The following is a 25,095-nucleotide window of genomic DNA, read 5'->3' as shown; positions in this document are numbered from 1 at the left end:
GATCGGTGGCCATGCTTCATAGCCTAAATACAGGATTGATTGTTAATATGCGACCTGTGAAAGCCACAGATAGTTCAAAAGTGAATGGGGAAATGAAAGGGAATTTAAACATCATAATTCCATTCCCAGAAACATTATGCCAACATAAATACATCCTCTCCTCTCTCCTGACATTGCACACTAGGTAAATGGCACGGCACCTTTGGTACCTGATTCGGAAAGGGAAATGGAAGGGGTCCTCATCCTTACATTAGAAAATCATGAAATCATTTTTTTATATTGGGTGGGAGAACCAATGTTCGGTACGTTCTAAATTGATAACACTACATTCCTGCCTCAACTATGCAGAATTAGATGAAACTAATTTTAGCCTGCCTTTAAATTCCATGCACACAAGCCCACATACATACAGGAGGGCAAACTGATATAAATATGTATATTAATGTAATTTTTCTATGCAACATTTCTCCGGTACAACTACTTGTTTTAGATACTGGAGAAAATAACATGTTCTTGATTTGCTGTTTATTGGTTGAAGTTGATTTTGTGTAATTGCTAACTAATGAGAGCTTTAATACGCTGGCTGAAAAGTTGAATTAATTTAAGTACTGCTGACAGGCGGCCTTGAATTGTGGGGTAAAGGATTTTAGCTAAGTGATTTCCACTCAATGAAAAGAGCAACATATCATCAAATATCTTGACAGATACGGGCTCAGTTAGGCACACTAGGATGATGACACTACTGATGTTGACACACCCTTGCTTTGAGCAACACAAAATGTGTGCAAGATCACAGATGTGTGTGAAACAATGCATTAGTGTGTGGAATTGGATGGTCACCGTTTCATAGTCTCATTAGTGTATACAAATTGAGATTGAGATTTAGAATGTGTGGAATTGCAGATTGAAAAATTGTGGATTTTGAAGTTAGAAAAATGATTCAGGTGGATTGTTTATCTGATTGAAGTTTAGTGATTGATATACATATTTAACATCGTACTTGTGACAAATATACAATCCAGCCATATTGTCACAGGATGTCAGAGCTAATTTGTACATGGCTTATGACCATGAATTGACCAGATAATTCATGCATGGCCAATGGCTGATGCAAGTTATTGAGTCATAGAAAAATAAAATGAAAGAAATTGTGAAAAATGTGAGAATAATCATTGCTGCCTAGATAGTCTGTTAAATGATGCATTACACAAACTATATTGAACCTTCACAGCTAGGGAAGGAGAAACAAATGTTTTTAATTATTTTTGTGCATCCCTTCTTTCACCTTAATCTGGTGGGGGACAGATTGGCTGAAAACATACAGTATCTTCACCAATTTGTAGAAAATGTTCAAAAGACTTCAACAGAATTAATACTCATGCAACAAGCTAGTGTTGAGTGTGAACAAGATATTAAACAGTTGAATGAGTCTCTGGGTGACAACCAACTGTTACTAAAGAAACAAAACAGTTTAATGGAGGAAATACAAGACAAATTGTAGGAGTTCAGAGAAGCCATACAATGCCTTGAAAGAAAACTTGTAATTACTAATGACATTCGTAGTCTCTGTCTACAGACACAAGATAAGTTAACAGTCAAAATTACTAATCAAGCCCCTTATACCGATAGCTTATTAGATGATATAAATTGAATGAGTGTGAGATCAATTGGCAGGCTGAATTTGATCAGTTAAATCATGGTGTTAAAATCATTACGAAGCAAAGGAATCAACGCAGGAAATACATGCAATCACCTTTCAATTGGTACTGCCACAAGAACAGGTTGATCGAATAAGGTGACCAAACAAGAAATAATTCAAATAATCGAAGAATATGTGAAATTTAAAGACAAATCAGAAACCTTCATTAAATATCTTGATGATGCAGTGTCACTGATTGAGCATATGAAGAAAGAATTAGCAGTTCAGCAACCAAGAATCTGTGAAGGAACTACATATTTCTCAGAAATACAATTATTAATGTCAGAAGGGGCTAGAAAACATGAAAGAAAAACAGTTTTAGCACTTAGTATACTGGAAAGCCAGCTGTATGCTTTGTGCGAACAACAAACCACTGAAAAAATGAAAGTTAATCCAAACAATAGATGATTTTGTGGCATCAAATACTATGACCCTATTCTGGAAAAAGATAAATGGGCACTGAAATGTTGAAGGCCCCAATAAGACTGTAAACGATAAGTCTGATCAAGTAGCCAAAACTGGAGCAATCTGAGGGGAATACATTGATATAGGACATCTCCTTGGAGAAATACAAATAAAAGCAGTAATTCAATCACAATCTCAAGCCGAAAGTGAGCTTTCTTTTCTTCAGTGGAGTAGAGACACTCGTAGGCCCTTTAAGTGTGGTAACAATTTATTAGATGGATGGGGATGCAGAATTTACTCTGACACCAATAATAAGACCGACTCAGGAAGTTGGCAAAACATAAATGTTTTATTTGCATTTATCTAAAACAGGGAGTACAATGGACATTAACGGATGTTCACTCAAATCTCTCTCAAGAGTTCTCTAAGCATTTCATAAAACATTAAGTTTATATAGTAAACATTCATCATCATTGACGTCATACTACGTGACAAAATAGGAAATCCTTTTTGGGGCTGTAGTTGGTCTGTGGGGAACATCTAGGTATACTTTCTATGTGGGATAGGATTATGATTCGGTCTCTAGAATCAGGTGGACAACTTATGCCCACCCCTCGTGCAAGTCATCTTCACCATCATGAAATACAAAACGTTTCATTGGCTTTAAAACTATAGGTCTCTTTGCTACGTGGACCTCTACAATTGGTTTGCACGCTTGTACCCTTCTGGAATATTCCACTCACCAGCAGCACACAAGCTGGTACTCCATGTGCTTGTAGGTGGACTTGACCATGCCTTCCCACCCAATTAGCCCATCATCCATCATCACTCCTGCTGTCTGCCATTCAAATTGTCTTTGAACTCAGCCTTGCAAAGTATCACTACGCCTGAGAATAAAAGGGAGTGTGAGCACAATCTTATCTTCAGTCTCGATGTAACTTGCCGATAGTCTATTTCCATCTGGACCATGTGACAGGAGACTGTGTTTTTAGCTCCTTCTTCATATTTACTACTATTAAATAAATAAAACCTGGCACTCATAGTGATTTTCCATTACACCTCAACAGGAGCTTGCCTCGCTTCTCACGTTCATTGTATCTTCTCGAATAGATTCTTGGCTTCCTCAACCCTTGACACTGGGCCAGACAATCCTTCTTGATTCTTCCTCCATCGTCAGCTGTTTTCTTTCTATTGTGCCACACTTTCAGCCCTTTCGCTAATGTAGTCCTAGTTTGCTTAAACACGACGTGGAACATCCAGATTCTATATACATATATATATTGGTGGCACGCCTGCAGTCTATTCACTACGTATAGCCAGCCTTAGGATTACTTAGTCTACTTGTGTTACAGCATCTTTACAGTTATAAAGCAGTTTGCATTTTCTTCAGTGCTCATGTACGTGCACTCCTCATTCTCATACATGAAATGTTACTCAACTCTTTACTTCGTCATCAGAATCTATTAGGTCTATATACTTTCTTCTTCTGCATCTCTTCTTGGTGCATCTCCTCTGCTTCATCTAACGTCACCAGTCACTTGCCTTTGTCACTTCACATCTCTTCATGGACCACCTTTAAGAGGCTGTCATTTCTTCATAGATACGTTATGTAGGGCTTTTGTAATGAATACCTTTTTAGAGCATCCTACGAGGGATAGATACCATTACTGGCGCCATGCATGTCGCAATTTCCGGCTTCCAACATATGGGAAGAATGGGGGTGAGACTTCCGGTAGAGGCATTTGTCTGCTCCTCTACACTCCCTCCTCTGGTTGATTCATCGACCACTCTCCTATCAGTCTTCATATCTAGACATCCCTGTCTAAAAAAGTGCTTTTTTGGAGTCCATATCTTCATTACTGCTTTTAGACATCCTGCTGATTTGACATGCTCATCAACACTCCAGGTCATGTGACTACATTATCCATTCGGATTGCAGTAGAACCATCGTCCCACATACATCTTTGCTGTCTTCTAACACTGTGTGATTATCACACATAATCCAAACATGATCATCACCAATAATGCTCCAAGAAACTATTTGCCATCCATTGTGCAACCTATGAGAAGATCGATGCAAACCAACTGTCATCTGCAATATCTTCTGTTTCATCTTCCATCTTGATGTGCAGAATCGACAGCACCGTTATGGCCTCTGTCAAGGTCCCATTCTCGTCATCATGAGAAGGTATGAATGTCCAACATGATTCTCCGATTTTGGCACAAATACCTCCATCTACATCTGTAATGATGTCCAGAACATATCTATTCTGAAGAGTCATCAGTCTTATTGCTCTTATTTCTTCCTTGATTGTGTTGGATACCTTTATGGTAGTGTTGATCATCTGTAGAAGTTTCCATCTGGTAATCTGTAATCATTTGGCATATGCAATTGGCTGGAATCCTGGCATGAAGATTGTCGCGAATACTGAAGAAGGCTGACTGAGAAACCTGTGTTCATACGGAATAGTATCAAAAGCTTCTATGGATTTAGCTAAAAAATAGTTCTTCCTCTTTGTTCGATTGAGAAATTCAACTGATCTCCTCTTTCTCAGGTGAGCATCTGCTTTTGAGAACTCCCTAATGTTCAGGTCACTCTTTGGAATCACCAATGCTAGAATACAGTCCTCCCCAGTCCTTGGGCTGCTTCATACACGCTCTGGATCCACAGGCCCAGTAGTGGTACATCATCACTACTGTTCCATCCTTCATTCCTGGTACATCGAAATTTCGGCTGCACTGCTGATTCACTACAACTTTTCTTCTGCCATTGTTTCTGAAGCATAGCTCTGAACAAGCCAGAGGCACTATCTGCAACAGGCCTCCTTTTTGATCAACCCATGGCAGCAACTTTGCAATCTTCGGCCATTGACATTTGCATTCCTTCTCCACAGTATCTATTACTGGTTCATAATATCCTGTTATTGCTACTGCCCTGTACACAATCAGGCCTTCCTGCTTACTATCTGGAGAAAGTACTGTTCCCTTGATTTGCAGTTGGCCTCTCTACTTACATATTTGTATTTCTTCATAATTCTTTCCTTGCCAATCAAGCTTTTCATTTACTTACCATCGGATTCCAGCTCCATTCATTCCTAGCTGTTCATATCTTATAACATGATCTCTGGTGTGTGGTCTCTCTCTCGTCTTTAAAACTTATGCATAAGCATCTTCTTCTGGAGCTGTCTTTTCGTTCACCCATACCAAGGATGCCATTCGACCCTGAAACTGACCTCTCGTATGGCAGAGTGCAAGGTGTGTCAGCAATGAGCTTTCTGGGCTGCTACTTCTATAGCTATGAATATCTTAGAATTCCCCATGGCATAAGGTATGAGAGCACAGACGTAGGAACTTTTCTTAGAGCTTCTCTCTCTTACCTTTTTCATGTGCTGATATCACATGTTATTCCCTAGGTGTGCTGTACTGTTTAGATAGTCATTTAATTCATAATCATCTTCCTGTGTGCTTCTCCATTGTCTCCCTCCTGTAAGGAGGGTGCGTGCACAATGCTCATGAAGTACACCAATAAGGGTCCTTCCTATATGGGGAATCCTAGGAACACTTGTCAGAGAAATGGGTGACCTTACATGTGTCACTGGTGTAGGGATAATCACAAATGGTCTTGGCCTTTCAGTAATAGATAAATCTGCATAAGTCACCGGAGTGGGGATAATCAAAGGGACTTCTACCTTGCTTGGACCAATGAAGTAGACAGTATGGATTAGCAAAATCAGAAAAACAATAATAAATGCTGAGCACGCATAAATTATTCACCAGTACATTAATCCCCACCATTTATGATTTTCCACAAGTCATTGAGTTTGCTCACTTTCCAAAACTGTACCATTCTTGACAGTCCTCACTGTGCCTGTATAATGCTACAAGGACAGAAATAAACGTTTTTATCAGGCAACCCTGAAAAATGATCAGGTAACTGTAGGATCTGTTCAAATATTGCCACACGCAGCCTCCTGATTGCAGAGCCATTTTTAGGACCTTGTAGAAAAACACATATATTAGTACTCCACCCATCAAGAGCCGGATAAGCAAGAAGTATGTAAACAAAAACAGCGAGAAGGAGCGTATGGGCATCGGCATCTGACAGGACCATTGGATTAACCAAAAAGAAACTCAGTGAGGAATGAATCTGGGAACTGCTCATGTTTCCAGTCATGAAATTCTAACTCTAGATTCGGCATATTTAGAACATCAACACTTTCTAAAGTTCAATTTAAAGATTTCTGTGACTCAAGAACTTGGTTTACACCCTTGCTATAATATCTATAAAGAGTGTCGGGGTGAGCCACAGTCCAAATGTACACTTGCAATTATTTAATAGGTAACCTTGGCGTCCTTCTAGCTCTTCATCCATCAAGTCTGCACATACTGCACTTCTTCTTCTGTCTTGCTTCTGAACCAACAGTTGGGGGTGTGTCGGTCTCACCAGCATAACGCTGTACGTCACTTAAGTGGATCCAGGCGTGTCTTTCTTGGACTTTCACTGCTGAGGGAGTAATGTTCTCAACAATGTAGGGACCACTAAAGCATGGCTCGTGCCACTTCCGGGTGAAATTACGCAGTAGAACTGGGTCTCCAACAAAAAGTCTGGGTACAGATAACAGTTCTTGAGTCTGGTTGCTGAATGGTCTTCATTTGTGTCCTGAGACCAACTCCCCACTTGCACTTGTGTTGATCTGAAATGACAAAGATACTAGCGGACATACATGTCAAATAAGCGCATAACTCATTTCCTAACATTTCTGTAGCCTCCTGGGCATCACTTCTGCTCTTCGATGGAGGAGACAAAGGTGTTCTCATTCACCTCCCTGTCACTAGTTCGTGGGGCGTGAGGTGGTGGTCAAACCCAGGCTCGTTCCTTAATGCATGTAATGCAAGGGGCAGGCAGTACAGCCATCCCTTCTTCAATGTCAATTTTAATTTAGCAATTCTCTCTTTAAGGAGACTGTTGAGTCTCTCACATATCCCATTCACTTGCAGGTGATAAGCAGAAGAAAACTTGTATTTTATACTAAGCAATAGACTAATCTGTTCAAATACTTCATTAACAAAATGGGGCCCATTGTTGGATCTCATCACCTCATGTACTCCCCCATCTGGGAAAGACTTATTGGACTAAAATGTTTGCTGCACAAGTGGCATCAGGGTGCATACAAAGACCTGCTTCGATCCACCTGGAAAAGGGACACACCACCACTATCATATACCTATATCCACTACATGCTTGCAGCATATCAACATAATCGATATGTAAATGCTGAAAAGGACCATTTGGTCAAGGAATCACTCCTCTGATCGTTCGCAGTGTATGCCCAGCGGTAACCATTTGACATACGATGCAGTTTACTACATAAAATGCAACGTGTTCTAACAGGTTTGATATGAACCAGTCCTCTGCAATAGCTGCTGCAGGGCTTTCCCTAGTTACATGCACAAGGTAGTGCAGCTGATCAAGTGATACCCTTAACAAGGCTCCAGGCATCTGTGGCTTTCCAGTGCTGTTCTGTCACCATAATGCCTCAAAGAGGGACAAAGAATACCCCCTTCGTTTACACAATTCCTGCTCTTCATGTGGCGCACTTCCTTGAACTTCCATCAACTGTGTTCTTGATAAATGATTAAACCCTTCATTTACTGTCATGATCTTAACTACTTTTTCCTTTACATCTAGAGTATCAAAACTTGAAATATCTGGTGAATATGCAACCCTTTTTTCCTCTTTGTCTGCGGCATCGTACCCGCGAGAGATAAAGTCAGTTTGCTTAGCATGCCTATTATGGGCTGCACGTTTAACTATTGCAATGACTACTGGGAGTTGTAGTGCCTTAATAATACTGTCCAATAATGCTGCGTGTTGCACGTGTTGCACTGGAGTGCCATCTGCTCAGGGGTAGCCCCTCCTTTTCCAACATGCTAGCCCTGCGTTCATGGTTGACGTCACATAGGCAGAGACACTGTACACATTACTTCCTGCCCTGCGTGTTTTTCGAGCGCGCCACCAATTCTGCTGCTTGTGCTGAAAAGTGAGACGGTAGTCTTGCACTTGCTATCACTTCAAATTCTCCATTGGCTCTGTGTCTTACCACAGCTGAACAGGAATGCCTTTCGCCACTAGTTTGATCGATTTTCCTGAGACCCATCAATGAAGAGAATCTTCCCCCCTGCTAATGCATTTTCCGTTACGCGTGTGATGTCATCATAGAACTCCTCATAGTTAGCGCAATCATGTACATGCTCACCCTCTGCCACAGGCTCAGCTACAAACATGGCAGGGTTCACTATTTTACACCTAACTATTTTGATTGCTGGATTCAATATAACTACCTCATATGCAGAATCTCTCTGAGATGTCAATGTACCCTGAGGTTTTTCCAAAATGGCAAACAAAGCATGCTCAAAAAACAATGTCATGGAACACCCCATCGCAATACTAGTAGACTTCTCTATTGCGAACTCGGATGCTGCCAACGACTGTTCGCAAGGAAAGTGCCCCTTTATCACTGTATCCAGAATACCACTATAATATGCCAAAGGTTTATATCCTAATGTAATTCTCTGTCTAAGTACTGCTGTCATGACTGTCCCATTCATGTGTGAAAATAAGAAGAACTCCTCATCATAGTTGGGAATTCCTAAATTGCTTTCTTTAATTCTTCAAACCCTTAGTCCATTTCCTCAGTCCATTCTATTTTTCCCTTATTCACTTGTGCTTTCTTCAGAGCCTGCAAATGTGGTCGTGTTTATAAAATATAATCAAACACTCACGCTTTAACATAGTTGCATAATCACACAAATTGTTGCATGTGTTTTATCGTGTGCAGTTTTACTGTTTTCATGATCGCCTCAGCTCATTCAGGTGTGACCCTTTTCTCGTCATGTGAGATCAACTAACCTATATACAACACTTCTTCTTGACAATATTGCAGTTTCTCTTTGTCTACCTTATATCCTTTATGTGCCAGGATAGTCATTAACTGAATCGAGTCTGCACTCGTCTTCTGTTGTGCTACAAACAAAAATATCATCTACGTACTGTATCACAACGCTTTACAAATCAATATTGCTTAGGTCCATTTGAAGCACCCTATTAAAGATCGATGGAGAGTCACAGTGCAAAGAAATGCTTTTCAGTTTAGTTTATCAAAACATAAATAACATGAGATCTTGGGAGTCCTTATGCAACAGGATTGAGAAAAACAAACTTTTTAAGTCAATCACCGTGAAATATTGTGCTTCTGCTGGGATACTACACAATATCGTTGCAGGATTCAGAACTATAGGAAACTCTATCTCTAGAATCTGGTTAATCGCCTCATATGTTGTATAAATCTCCACGACCCTCTCTTTGATTTTTTGATAGGATACACTGCGGTATTACACAGTGGGTCCCATTACGAATGTGGAGGAAAGGCAACAACAGCACCGGTAGTGCTACCGGCGCCGTTGTTACCTCTCTGCCACATTACGAGTTCTGCTTGCCGGTGCCAGACTGCATGCGTGGTCTGACCAGGTGTTCAGACCGGCATCCGCGAGCAGAACTCGTGATTGCACCAGCACCGTTATTAATGGTGCCGGTGCAACCATGCTCCCGACCCCCATTCTGGGGATCGGGAGGCCGGCCATACCATCACCCGCAAATGGGCAATTGCCGGCCCATTTATCTCGTAATGGGCTGGTAATGGCCCATTTGTGGGTGCCGGGGCTAGTAGCGAGCTTGGCGGTAGCCGTGCCCTTATTAAGGGCACGGCTACCGCCAAACTCATAATGATGCCCAGTGACTCTGACATCACTAAAATACCTTGTGTCATCAGAGCTGATATAGGCCCTCATTACAAGTCAGGCGCCGTTAACCCTTAACGCCTGATTCACACTTTAACGCCTGCTTTTTGCAGGCGTTAAAGTCCAAGGCGCTAAGCGACTTTGGTGCTAATTACGGCACCGTAATTTACGGTGCCGTAATTAGCGCCTTCCCCATCCCCATTATGCCCTTTGGGGCAAAAATGGGAATGGGGAAGGGCAAATGGTGAATGGGGAATTACCGCCCCACTCACCTTGGAATGGGGCGGTAATTCCGCCATCCACCATGGCGGAATCCGGCATGGACCATGGTGCTAACAGCACCATGGTCCACCGCCTGACTTGTAATGAGGGCCATAGTCTTAAAAATACCCTCATCCCCCTCTTGAGACATTGGGTACTGTCTTGCTCGAGGTAAATTTGCTCCTGGCTTCAACTTAATCTTAACCTCCCCATTCCCTTCAATAGGCCTACGTCATAGTGGCCTGTAGTCCATAAAGAGTTTGCCACTTTTTACGAATCTTCATCAAAAAATTCTGAGCACTGTCATACTGTCTCCATTCACTGTGGAATCTCTCTTTTCTCTATTCTGATAAAATATGTAATACTCATCTCGAATATCACTTCATCATCTGATGGATCATCCCTGAAAATGTCTTCATCTGTGACGTCTGTCAGTCTATACGCTTCACCAATGGCAATCACTGTTCTCCATGGCCTGCCCACATCATCGGTTCCTTCAAGCATGGCCATCTCCGCTCGTACTATGGCTGAATTTAACTCTAGAGGAATAATCTGTCCCCCCCTTTGTCCATAGATATCTGTGGCCTGAACACAAACCCCTCAGGTATTCTCATAACCCTTCCCACTAAGCCGGGTAGCCATGTCAACAAAATTCCTACCCCATAAAGAAAGACTTATGGCTCCAATGGCATTCCTTGCAGAGCCATTTTCCCTGTAAATGCCAATATAAATTTGCCCACGTTCATATTATGTATCCCTGGAGTGGAAAACACTATGGGCCTCATTACGACCATGCCAGTCTGGTAACAACGGTGCTGGTAAGCCTAACGGCACTGTTGTTACGGACCGGCATAATACGACTCTGCGGGCGGGTGCCGTCCTGCTCGCCAGGGTCAGACCTGGCAGGTGGAATGGCACCTGCCCGCAGAGTTTCATGGAAGCACCAGCACCGTTATTAACAGTGCCGGTGCTTCGTGGTCCTCATTCCCATTGAGTCCTATGGGACTCAAATGGGAATGGGGATTAACATTTAACAGCGCCTGACTTCCCGGAATGCCGGGGTCTTAATCCTCTGGTGATTCCGGCACGCCAGGCACCGGTAAATATTGCAAGTCCAGTGGCAACCCACAGTAACTGTAATGAGGCCCTATACCTTCATCAGTGAAAGAAATTGTCATATTTAATTTCGTCAATAAATCTCTTCCTAGAATGTTGACTGGTGTATGCCTTGAGTACAATAATGGAACAGACATGCCACACTTTTCTATGGAGACTGGTAATTCATCAGTAAAAGGAATTCAATGTGTTGCTCCAGAGAATCCTTGAGCATTCATGGGACTTCCCAACATTGGGTATTTTCCCTCTCGTAAACATGAGGAGGTAGACCCAGTATTTACTAGAAAAGAAAAAGATTTGCCTCCTATCATCACATCAACCCTTGGTTCCTCTTGGCGGTCTGGTGTCACTGATAGTAGTGAACACATCAAGTCACTCTGTGAGCTGTCCTATTGTGGATACATACTTATCCCCGTACCTGTAAAAGAACTTCCTTCTACCACAGTGACACCACCTACTTTAGGTGTCAGTAGCTGTCCCTGTTTGCATTCTGCTGTATCTGCAAGGCTGCATGCTGTGGCTGCCCTTGTGGGGGATTCAATGGTGCTTGCTATGGCTGTTGTATTTGCAGCGCTTGTGCTTGATACACCCTCTGATCTTCGGCGAACCCATCCCTAACTTGTGAGCTATATGCTGGAGGATAAGCTGTCCCCCCTCTTGAGAATTTCCCATTCTGTACATACCCTTGGCTTCATTCTGCATATTCTGAACCCTGCCTTGGTTATTCTGAAAACCACCCCTTCCTCTGCCTCGTGGCATAAACCCATTCCCTCCTTTATCCATTTGTCGTTGATTATTTGACTCCAATGTACCCACCGCTTGATGCATTCCCAATCCTTCTCTGGTTGTCAGTACCACACCTTCTATGGCGTACTTCGACAATTATTTCTGAACTAACTTGTCTTCCTCAAGTTTTCTAGCATCTTCCTTCTTCTTATTTTTCTCTTGCAACAATCGACAGTGATGCAATTTAGTCAACTGTATCTCTGGCCATGGCTTCACTTCCATTCCCACTAATTTCTTGAGCTGTCTCTGTACTTGTTCCGGCAATCCCTGACATAGAATGTGGTAAAGTACTGCCACTGATTTTCCCCAAGGCTCCCTTGTTTCAAGAGTCCACCGTTCCTGAATACTTTGAATGTAGGCAAATGGATCTTTGTCATCTTTCATCTTATGTGCCATAATTGCACCCATATCTGACATATTAGGATATTGTACCCTGAGCGCTCGCCAAGCATCTGCTCTACAATTGTTAACTGGCGTTCCATAGTGCGCTGTGTTCTGTGCCATGACACTTGAGTATCCTGCTCTCGTCCAAATGTCATCAGCTCTTTCCCCAAGAATGGCTGCTAGGTGACCGTTAATTTATTTCCCCCTGTCATTTTCTTGAGCTTATAAATCCATTTTCCCACACCCGCCGTTAAACTGGGAAGTTTATACCTTAAGTTATCCGTATCCATTTGCGGCCAAGGAATATACTGGGGTCTGGATCCTCCTTTCTCCAATAAGGGGAACTGCGTGAACCCAAACCTGCAATCGGCTCCCAGTGTCTGCCTATCCATAGTGGGGACAATGGTTCCTGATCGCCTTCTTACAGAAGTCCAATGTGTAGGTGAGCACCACGGTAATAAGATACTTTAATATAGGTAATGTTTGTTTGGATAAATTGTTTGAATCAATGTTTTGACCTGGAGCTACCAGTCTGTAAGAGATCCTATGGCATCCGGATCACACTAAACAGATTTGAAGAAAAAGTAAGGTAATAATACCGTACTTAAGACTGGTGCTCTCAGTTGACCTTAAATAAGGTTGCACAGTTGTATATAACTCTTGCGTCACGTACTTATAATGTCAAACAAATGTATCACCAGATGGTACATGGTTTTCCAAAAGAAATGTTTAATTCACATTTCTTGGTTTTGTGTTTCTTAGTTAGTTCAAATATTGCGAGGCAACTCGAAATAGATAGGTCAATTATTCAAAAAAGCACATATGCCAATGCATTTCGGTCTATGACCATCTTCAGGGCTGTACTGAAGTGAATATAGAATCTAGACAGTGTTACCATAATTAATTTATCAAAGGACACATCATCGCAATTCATGGTTCGAAAAAAAGTAAAGCACATACCCTAGGTAGATCCAAATCAATGTTGAAAATACGGGAGGAGGGTAAAGGAAAATGTGTCAGAATCGCTATATTACTAAGTATTTACAATTATTTACCACCTTTGCATACAGCGCCCTGTACCTGCTAAATGCAAGTTGTCCTCTCCTGTGAATGCTCTTGAAGAATGTCTCCAAAGTTCCTGTTGATTACCAGAGGGGAAGTATGTATTACTATTTCTGTCTCTATATCCAGATGCATAACTAAGCCGATTAGATCAGTGAGCTCTTACCTGCACAAGTATGACTCGCGCGCAGAACCGATCGCGTTCGCTGTGGAAGCGAAAGTAAACCGCGCGCGAGCAATGATGCTTTTAAGGGTTGTCATGGGAACGTGGGCGGGGCATCGAGCAGCAGCAGCGCGTTTGCCGCTGCACGTATGCCCCGGGAACCACCGCCCTGCGGGAGCGCAGGGGGGCGGGACTGTTGCCATTGTCCTCAGGTGGATGCGTGTTGTACGTTGCTATTGGAAGCTCTAACTGGTATGTATAGGTGTGGACATGTCCTCGGTAATTAATTGTGGTTAGTAAGGTTTCCAAGTGCTATTAATACATACGCGTTCTATAAAGTCAACAAATATTATATTGGTGCTAGCCATGGTCGAAAATCTGATTATGAGGAGTAAATCGCGTGACAAACAAAAACTTCAAAATATTTCATAATGTACAATCAGTGCATGTCTATGAAAGTACAAGAATACAAAAATACAAAATCAAGTTCAATCACATGTTTTCAATGTGTCCTCAATAATATCGGAATTTAGTCCGTAATGCCTCACCACCGAAGCCAACACATTGGAGAAAGGCCATATTCCTGAACAATCTGTATACTTCGCCCTATTAGAGGAAACACATATAGTTGATCTCTTCGTTAATTCCTTTAGGTGTAAGGGAACTTAGTCTGTCTATCCAAAATACTTCCCGTTGATCAATTCTTTTTTGTATACAGATTGTTCAGGAATATGGCCTTTCTCCAATGTGTTGGCTTCGGTGGTGAGGCGTTACGGACTAAATTCCGATATTATTGAGGACACATTGAAAACATGTGATTGAACTTGATTTTGTATTTTTGTATTCTTGTACTTTCATAGACATGCACTGATTGTACATTATGAAATATTTTGATGTTTTTGTTTGTCACGCGATTTACTCATAATCAGATTTTCGACCATGGCTAGCACCAATATAATATTTGTTGACTTTATAGAACACGTATGTGTTAATTGCACTTGGAAACCTTACTAACCACAATTAATTACCGAGGACATGTCCACACCTATACATACCAGTTATAGCTTCCAATAGCAACGTACAACACGCATTCACCTGAGGGCCATGGCAACAGTCCCGCCCCCCTGCGCTCCCGCAGGGCGGTGGGTCCCGAGGCGTACGTGCAGCGGCAAACGCGCTGCTGCTCGACGCCCCGCCCACGTTCCCATGACAACCCTTAAAAGCATCATGCTAACGCGCGGATTACTTTCGCTTTCACAGCGAACGCGATCGGTTCTGCGCGCGAGTCATACTTGTGCAGGTAAGAGCTCACTGATCTAATCGGCTTAGTTATGCATCTGGATATAGAGACAGAAATAGTAATACATACTTCCCCTCTGGTAATCAACAGGAACTTTGGAGACATTCTTCAAGAGCTTTCACAGGAGAGGACAACTTGCATTTAGCAGGTACAGGGTGCTGTATGCAAAGGTGGTAAATAATTGTAAATACTTAGTAATATGGCGATTCTGACACATTTTCCTTTACCTTCCTCCCGTATTTTCAACATTGATTTGGATCTACCTGGGGTATGTGCTTTACTTTTTTTCGAACCATGAATTGCAATGATGTGTCTTTTGATAAATGAATTATGGTAACACAGTCTAGATTCTATATTCACTTCAGTACAGCCCTGAAGATGGTCATAGACCGAAATGCATTGGCATATGTGCTTTTTTGAATAATTGACCTATCTATTTCGAGTTGCCTCGCAATATTTGAACTAACTAAGAAACACAAAACCAAGAAATGTGAATTAAACATTTCTTTTGGAAAACCATGTACTGTCTGGTGATACATTTGTTTGACATTATAAGTACTTCACGCAAGAGTTATATACAACTGTGCAACCTTATTTAAGGTCAACTGAGAGCACCAGTCTTAAGTACGGTATTATTACCTTACTTTTTCTTCAATCCTGATCGCCTTCTACCTGGCAATGACCTCAGCCTGCTTGCATACGGGGGTGACTCTCCATTCTTTCTATGTGATCATCCTTTAGGTAGCTCTGGATATGCTATAGGATCTGGTGTTCTATCCTTAGGCTGCTCTAGATCACTCCATCTTACTTCCTTGTCTGTCTGAAGACATCCCTCAGAGCCACATGCAACTCCTCCCTCTTCCCCACAGAAGGTTTCTCTCTCTTCGTCTGACATATCTAGTCCCCAACTGTATAGCTCTCTTCTCTTTCACCTGTACCTGTAGTCAGCCTGTCTAAGGACAAGGCTCTATGCTCGAGACTGAACAAGTCTCTTTCTTCGCTTTGTGATTGGACAGTCAGGGACTGTTCTCCCTTCCCTCAGCTTCCCAATTTGCTGCTTTCTCTTAAGTCTTGATAAGCTTTATCGGTCCTCTCCCCGATGCTCCCTATGTCAAAGTTTTCTCTAGGGTTACTCCAGATGGTCCTGCCGTTGGTCCCTGTGATGGGAGGAACTCCTCTATATTGCCCCATGACATTACTGGACTTGGTTCCATTAACTCTTTCTAAATGCAATCAATATCACGTTCCCTTTGTCTTCTTTTTTGCTCTGTTTCTTCATCTAATTCTCTTTGCTTTCTCGCTTCCCATCTAATTCTTTCCTCTTCTTGTCTTTTCTCTTCCCCACTTTTATTTGCTTTACGCTCTTCTTCCTCCCTTCGTCTTTGTATCCTTTGATCCCTTAACTTCTGCGCTTCCTCTTCTTCCCTCTTCCTTTCTTGCCAGTCTCATTCTTCAATTGCTCCCTGTCAATTGTCATATTTCCTTTGCTCTACTGCCCTTTCTTCCTGCTTTTGCTGTTCTTCCTGATACGTTTGTTCTCGTCTCTGGCTGCACTTTCTTTTATGTTCATCCTCTTTCACTTTTCTTGTTCCTTGTCTTTTCTGTCCTGTTCATCTTGATCTTCCCTTTATCTAACTTCCTCAATACTTTTCCTATCAAGTTTGAGCAATATCTGTCCTCCCCTCCCATTCATTCGTTCTGTATGAGCGTTAACTCATCAGCTTTATCCTTTTCTCCTTCCCATCTCTTAATCTCTCATTCTTTTTCTGTTGATATATTTGGTCGTTCATACTTTTTTCTGTGTTTTGTACAACCTCAATGATCTCTTCTCTCCTCCTAGTCTCCTCTGGACTATCATCACTATTATAAGCAGGCGGTTTGTATATCGGATTAGTATAAACCGTCACCGCTTTCAGTTCCTTCAATGGATACAACCCTTTGCTTTCTGTACTGACACCTTTTACTTCAGGTGAGGCAAGGGGAACAGAAGGCTCGGCACCTTCCTCCTTACACTGATTAAGCATCCAATCCTCAGGTGGAGGATCCTCTCTTTCTTCCTGATACATCTTGCAAATCCCTAAAATAGGGATCCAATTTCTTACCTGTTTACGCAGCGTGCACGTATGTGGTCATGTGTTGCAATACTGCTTTTGACAGTGATCCCCCTTGTGGCCATGGCATTAACATTTTGTGTGCTGTACCTTTCACCCGTTCCGCACTATACTGTTTGAGCTTAGGCATGTGTTTTGGCAGTGTTTTGCACAGGTGCATCAGTGGAGTAATATCTCCCATTGTGATGAGTCTCATTTGACTGTCAATACTTGCTGTTCTTCAGACAGATATGTTTCCGAAAAACAACAAATATGAGCGCGCTCCAACCTTCGCCGCTCAAAGCCTCTACTCGACATCCAGGCTGAAGTGGGGCTTTCCTTTGTGAAGTTTTGCCCTCAGGCCAGAAATGTCTCTTCAAATGTCACTGGAGTTTTATGGGTGAAACATAATATACATTGCTTTGGTCATCCCACACCTCAAGTTATGCTTTCCAGACATTTTTCTATGAGCAGTGATATTTTTCCCATTTTGGCTTTTTAAGCTGTTTTTAATTTGCAAACACATGTGCAGCCCGTTTTTGTTTTTAATGTGAAAAAATCCTTTTTCCATGTTACAGGATTCTTTGATTCCTCCTTCTTTTGAAAATCAAACTGCTTCTTGTCCATTGATAATGACAGGTAGGCCCCTTTCAACATGGCTCTTTTCCTTTAAATGAAACAAAAGCAAAAGCCAGGCCATTTTTGTTGCAGGGTTTAAATGCCCAGGTTAAAGGGACTTCTGTTTGCGGTCTCTAAATGCACCCCACATGCCCCCAACTCTTCTTCCATGACTCTTTGTTGGGGAAGAGCAGGGCAGGGTGAGGTTCCCTTAAGTGTAATTTTCCTTCATCAGGAAGTGGGTACTCCAGTGTCTGCTTCTGTTTCTTGGTTGGGGGGTATGGCATGGCACTACCTCTTCTTCCTTCTTTTGGGAGTGGGCACTTCAGCCTCCCCTTCCATCTTTGGGTTGGAGGTTGTGGCACAGCACCCCCTTTCTTCCTTCCCTTCCGGGTCCCTGGGGTTCTCATAGGACTCCGCTCTCACCACCAAGCTGGAATTTAAGGAGGTTAGTTCTGTAATAGAAGATATAAAAAAAAAAGTTTCAGTACTTTTTACACACATTTTTCACTGAAGATTTACAACGAATTTATAATGACAACAACTGACAGTTATACATGACCTTCTTGATTCATAAACAATTTTTTTTATTTTCTTCATTTGTACAATAACACCAAGTAATTTTTCAGATGGTTCCTCTGCTTGATTTTCATTTGGCTCATCAATCAGTCACAAAGCGTGTCTGGGATGACAGCTTTTTAACTTATTGATGTGGACCCATTTTTCTTCTGTCAGTTCTCCTTTTGGGATGCAGATCTTATAGGCGACAGGTCAGATTTGATCTACAATTTCAAAGGCATTATGCCAGGAGGGGAGGAACTTCCTCTCTTTGGTCTGGTTCCTTTGAAAATTGTACAAGTAGACTTGGTACTCTTTCTTAGTGGTCTTTAAATCGTAGTGGGTTTTTATCCCCCTACCGACTTTTCCAGATTTCGCTGAGCGTACACAAAAGCATGCTGAAGGTGTTTTTGCAAATTCTCAATATATTTATGTGTCATGGACGCGTTGATCAGGGTCTGCACTTGGGTTATGTAGAGGAGATGCAGAAGTAGCACAATTTTTCATCCAGTCATTAGCTCCAACTGAGACATTTTTGTCTCAGAAGATGGTGTAGACCTGATTGCAATCACGACAAACGGTAGTCGGATATCCCAAATAGGCTCAGCGTCCACCACAAACTTCTTTAGGATGCTCACAATCATTTTATTGTACCTCTCAACTCGCCCACAAGAGGTTGGGCAGTAGGCAATGTGGAGTTTTCTCTTTACCCCAAGTATCTCCCACATCTTTGGGCCTCATTACGACCCAGGTGGTAAGAGGTTAACGGCGCCATAAAAGGTGGCGGCGCCGTTAACCCCTTACTGCCTAATTATGAGGTCCCTTTGCGGGTCCTTACCTTAACGGCTGGTTTTACTAGCCGTTAAGGATGGGACCCGCAAAGGGACCCTGGAGGTAATTACAGTACCTCAGTTTGCGGTACCGTAACTGCCGCCTTCCCCATTTCCATTGAGCCCTATGGGGCAAAAATGGGAATGGGGAAGGGCCAATGGTGAATGGGGAATTACCACCCCGCCAACCTTGGAATGGGGTGGTAATTCCGCCATTCACCATGGCGGAATCGGTAAAATACCGGCGGCAACCATGGTGCTACTAGCGCCATGGTTACCGCACGGGTCGTAATGAGGCCCTTTGTCATCACCTCGGAAGGCAGAAATGCGAGAAAATGTGATTGATCATCAGGGCAGCTGCTGTTTCTGCCTTGCAATTTGGGGCCGGGAGACATTCCACCCACTTGGTAAACAAGCACGTCACAGTTAACATGTACTTGTTTCCTCTTGAGGAGTGAATCACGGGCCCAATGAAATGTACTTGTAAATCTGACCAAGGCAGTGCCATCCCCCTTTTCTGGAGGGCAGCTCTGTGTGTGAGCGAACTTGGCTGTAATTGCACACACACAAGACACCCCTTCAAGAATTGGTCGGGGTCCTGGCCCATGTGAGGCCAATATGTGACCTCTTGCAAGATTTTCAAAGTTAGATGAAACCCCCTGTGACCAGCTGTGGCTTCGTCATGGGCGTGACTTAACATCACGCTTCGAAATGAGGTAGGTACCACCAACTGGTCGCATCCAGAGATGGATCTCTGAACCAACAAACTATCTTGGATTTGGAAAATTTTGGAAAACTTCATCAACACTAGGAGATCCTCAGGGGGTCTTCAATGTGTTGATAAACTTTCCCAATAATTGGATCCCCTTTTTGTGCCATAATCAAATCAGCATCTGGGGTTTCCTTACTCCACTGGGCAGTTGAGAGTTCATTCTGGACAAGTGTTTGGGACCTGGTGACCGCAGCGACCTGGATTTCCCCCAACCCGGTACTCGTACAAGGAGATGCCAGAGGATGGCTCCAGTTTTGGTCAACTGGTTAGCCAAGTAATTTCCGGTTTTGTCTGGTCCCTCTATTCTGGAGTGGCCCTTGATCTTTTTCCAGTAGATGGTCATCTCCTTAGAGCTGACCAGATCATCAATGGCTTGTATTAATTTCCCATGCTTGAGTGGTTTTCTGTGTTTGCACACAGCATGCCTCGACTTTTCCAATTTATCAGGTGCTCCACAACCCAATCCTGACATATTCTGAATCAGTGATTATGACCAGTTTGTGGATATGGTGTTGCATGGAGGTGAGGATGGCTTGATGAACCGCCATCAACTCTGCCACCTGACTACTTTGGGAACTGATCTTATACCCAACTGAGGGCTCCTGGGATCATTCACCCAGGCATTCCCAATGCCAGCCACCAGTTCTTTTTCCACGTTGTTGTCAAAATGGTAGGAGCACCCATCCACATACACTGGGTATTCCCTGGCATGTGTCTTCCTCATAGACTTTGTGCGGGGCAAGTCAGGTACGCCTCCATGTTGTCTTTGGTTTTTAGACTTTCGTCCTCAAGACAGTTTTCTCGAGCACAATCATGCAAGTCAGCTAAACCTTGGGCGAGGGGCCTCTTCTTGTTTTGGCCATATCTGACCTCCACAGGAAAGCCTTGCATGGACAGAATCCAGGAAGCAATTCTGGAATAACTCACGTTCCCCCGCCCGGATTCAGTCACTTTGGAGATATTGCAAAGGCTGGTGAGGAGACTCTACTGGATAAACGGGCAGTAATTGTTCAATGCCCAAACCGTTGCCAGGATTGCCTTTTCACAATCAGTGAATTTTTCTTCCACAGAGAACAAAGTCTTACTCGCATACGAGATGACTTTGTTTGTTCGTTGGTTTGTTTGTTTTATTCACTTATAATGCCCACCAAACCCAAGGGTAGCCGGGTGCAGCAGTAGAGAGTATGCGAGGCTTGAGGTTACATGGTTACAGATTACATACACATCAGAATAAATACAAGCAGTCAAATTACCCACAAAGCCAAATATATACAGGTCATAGAGTTCAGTTACAGATTACAATCAAAACAGACTATATACAGGCACTAGTAGGGCATCAAATCACTAGCCAGAAAGAGAAGATGTACAAATGGGCCGCAGGATGGTAAGTAAATATATATACAGTAGGATGTATCATGAGTTAGGAAGAGCTAGTGAGCAACTAGTCATCGGCAGCCTTCAACAGATTGAAATAGTTGGAACTAAATTTCCAAAAAGGCTGCTCCTCACGTAGAGCGTGTGGCAGTGAGTTCCATAGTTGCACCGTTCGGACCTGAAAGCTGCCTTCCCCAGCCTTATCCAGGCTAAACCTCGGTATGATAAGGCTATTGGCATTGAAGGTTCTTGCTGGTTGGGTGGAATTTCTCTTTAGGAATTTGTCCGTGAGATAGCTGGGTGTTGCATTGTTCAAAGCTTTGTGAACAAGGGATGCAACTTTTAGATAGATTTTATTTTGGGTAGACAGCCAGTTATTTTGGCGCCTAATATTAGATATGTGCGATCTTTTGGACACACCAAGAACTGCTCTCAAGGCATTATTTTGTAGAACTTGAATTCTGTGGATGATAGATTTGTTAGCGCCAATGTATAGGGCATTGCAATAGTCGAGCCTAGACAGAATCAAGGCTATAGCTAAGATAATGCAATTTTTATCTGAGAGAAAGTGCTTACCTGCTCTGATGAGTTTACAAGTGTAAGCTATGGCAGAAGCCATGGATTTCACCTGTTTGTCGAAGGAGAGGGTGGAGTCCAGATAGAAGCCAAGTGTCTTGACCTCCTTAGACACCTTGATGATATTACCATCAATCTCAAATGAGGTATAGTCTTGGCCTAGTTTTTTGGAATTCGGATGGGCCCCCAGGATGATAAACTCTGTTTTATCATCATTCAGGCATAGACCGTGGGTTTCCATCCATGGCTGGATGATGAGATACACCATATTTACCAAGGCCATAATCCCCCGAAAGCGGGTGGAGAATCTGGGTGTCACCTGCATAATTAGTGTAGGAGATACCAAGAAGGTCCAGATGATCAAAAAGGGACTTAGTAAATATGTTGTATAGGGTTGGGGAGACGCATGAGCCCTGAGGAACTCTGCACAGGATGGGGATCGGGTCAGCTGCAGCCGAAGGGGAGAACACCCTCATAGTCCTGTTGCTGAGGAAAGACTCGATCCAGGTTATAGCTTCTTTAGAAAAGTGTGCAGCTGAATCTAGATGGCTGCAAAGGACCTTGTGGTCGACAAGGTCGAATGCAGCCGAAAGGTCCAGCAACAGGAGAAGAGCCGTTTTACCTTTATCTCGTAGTTCATCTATTTGTGCCTTCAAATCGATAAGGGCAGTCTCTGTACCATGTTGGGGTCGGAATCCTGATTGACGTGCTCCTAAGAGCTTATGTTTTTCCAAGAAATTTGGAATTTGGTTATAAGCAATCTTGTCCAGGATTTTAAGCAAAAATGAGGCTGTCGTTATGGGACGGTAGTTAGTCGGTATAAGTGGGTCTAGGGTTTGCTTTTTAAGCAGAGGTACTACCCATGATTTTTTAAAGTTGGTGGGCACAGTGCCCGACGCAAATGAGGCATTGATTAGTTTTGATACAAATGGGGAGAGATCTCTGGCAGCATCTTTTATAAGCTGGACAGAGGTCGCCCTGGCAGTTGGAAGGCTTGAGAGAGAGGATGACCTTCTCTACCGCAAGGCTAGAAGTTTTTGAGAACATGAATTGTGCAGCTGAATCCTTTTCCTTTGACGGGGGGTCAGTGATCAGATTATTAGTCCGGGCTGGTTGATTGAAAGAGGCTTTTCTCTTAGCTATTATTTTTGGAGCATAGTTACTTTATTTGATAGTTCTTGTTGTATATCTGAACACCATGTTTTATATTTGGAGCAAATATCCAGAATGGGGATGGGCGACTCTAATTCCTTGAGGATGGTGAACAGTTCCCTCATATTCAAGTTGGCATTAGATATACACTTGTTACATGAGTTTCGCTTGGCCAAATGGATTTCCTTTTTGTAGTGGGAAGAGATTTCTGTTAGTTTGTTTTTATGGTCTTCTGAGGGGATTAGCCTCCATGCGGTTTCACAACCCCTCTTAAGTTGTCATAAGTCCCTTAGTTCGGGGGTGAACCATTTATTTAAATTGGATTTGGGTTTACTCAGTCTAAGTTTTAGGGGGGCAATGTTGTCGAGAGTGGTTAACATGATTTTGTTATACTCGTCGATGAGCGTTTCAGGGTCTAAGTGATCCGCTAATTGGTTAAGAGTGGGTAGGATTGCGGGAATCACTTTTTCCTTGGTGATATTCTTTTTATTCCTAGTTGGACATGGCGGGGCCATGGTGGGCACTGGGGAGAGTGGTCTAGAGGTGGAGAGTTCAAAGGACACGAGGAAGTGGTCTGTCCAAGGTTGTGGGTCAATGGGTTTGATGTTGGCGGTACAGTTGTAATCTGCTAGCCAGTCAAGGATTCTCACTTTAGTATGAGTGGGTTTGAGAACATTTTGAGTTATGCCTAGTTCAGAAAGAATTTTGGCCATGGTGGTGGCATTTTTGTCTACTGGGTCTTTGTATCCCAAATTAAAGTCCTCTAGGATAAGTAGTTGTGAAGAAATTCTGAGGTTATTGGACAGTAGGTTGTAGATATCCTCCTCAAATGTCCCTATAGATCCAGGTGGTCTGTAGATGAGGTGGATGATCAATGCCTGGGAGTTAACTAGAGGAAGTTTGATAGTGAGTGCTTCACAAGATTCAGAAACTAGGCGGGGCGTAGTTCTCATACCTAAACTAGTCTTGGCGATGATAGTAATGCCGCTGCCTCGCATATTAGTTCTGTCCTGTCTCAATATGGTATAACCATTCTGGATTGCTATAGAGAGTAGGGGTCCTGTTGCGTCGTGCTGCCAGGACTCTGTGATTGCAAGAAAGTCCAGATTCTCGGCCGATATCAAGTAATAGATGTCCGGGGCATGTGCAATCAGGAATTTGGCATTTATTAATCCTCCTTTAAGATGGGGGGTCACTACAGTGGATTTGGTTGGTTTTATTTTAGAGGGAGTGGTTAGTGGCTTCAGGATATTAAGGTGGGTGATATTTATCATTGATATTTGGCATTGTCATTGTTGACATTGTCGTGCTTCTGGTATAATACGGCTGTTAAGTGAGTATTTTAGAACCCTGTCTCCAAGAATAACTCCTTGTTTTTGATGGGGTTAGCCAAACAAGGCACTTGTGAAAGGCTTCTCTTGAGTTGTTTTACTGGCTCAGCTTGCTCTGGACCCCACTCCTGCTTGACCCTGGCCTTTAGTAAATGGACCAAGCGTCTTGTGACCTCTGTGTAGTCCTCTATGAACTTCCTACTGCAATTCGTAAGTCCAGGAAGGCTTCTTAGTTCACGCAGAGTCATGGGGTATTTTAATTTTAATAAGGCTTCCACCTTTTTTGCCTGAGGACTGAGACCCTCAGGGGTGATTTCATGTCCTAGGATGTTCATGCAGGTCTTACACCACTGCGCCTTCTGGAAGGACAGTTTCACTCTGCTTCTTTCAACTGGATCAGAACATAGCGATTTTGCAGCTATGTGTTCCTCCACAGTTGAGCTTTTGATAAGAACATCATCTACATAGACCAGGTTTCCTCTTTCACCCAAGTCGGGCATGACCTTGTGCAGAAAGATGTTAAATTTGTTGCTGGAGTTTATATATCCAAAGGGGGTTCGGGTCCATGTGTACTGCTGCCCCCTGAAGGTAAATTCCAGCTTGTACTGGTCTTCCCTACTCACGGGTACAGTCTGGTCAATGGTGATATACACCTTTGAACCTTGCATCTGGGCCAGTCCATGATCAATGTAGGAAAGAGGCCATCAGGACATGTAGAACTATTTGTTTAACTCCCTAAGGTCGGCACAAAGTCTCCATTGGCCATTGGGTTTTAGTATCCCCACCACCGGGTTATTAAAGGTACTGTGGATCGGACACAT

This window comes from Ambystoma mexicanum, chromosome 5q, assembly GCF_040938575.1.
Source record: "Ambystoma mexicanum isolate Mex_15411 chromosome 5q, UKY_AmexF1_1, whole genome shotgun sequence".
NCBI lineage: Eukaryota > Metazoa > Chordata > Amphibia > Caudata > Ambystomatidae > Ambystoma > Ambystoma mexicanum.
The sequence above is the reverse complement of the archived record's forward strand: the minus strand, read 5'-3'. Positions refer to the sequence as shown.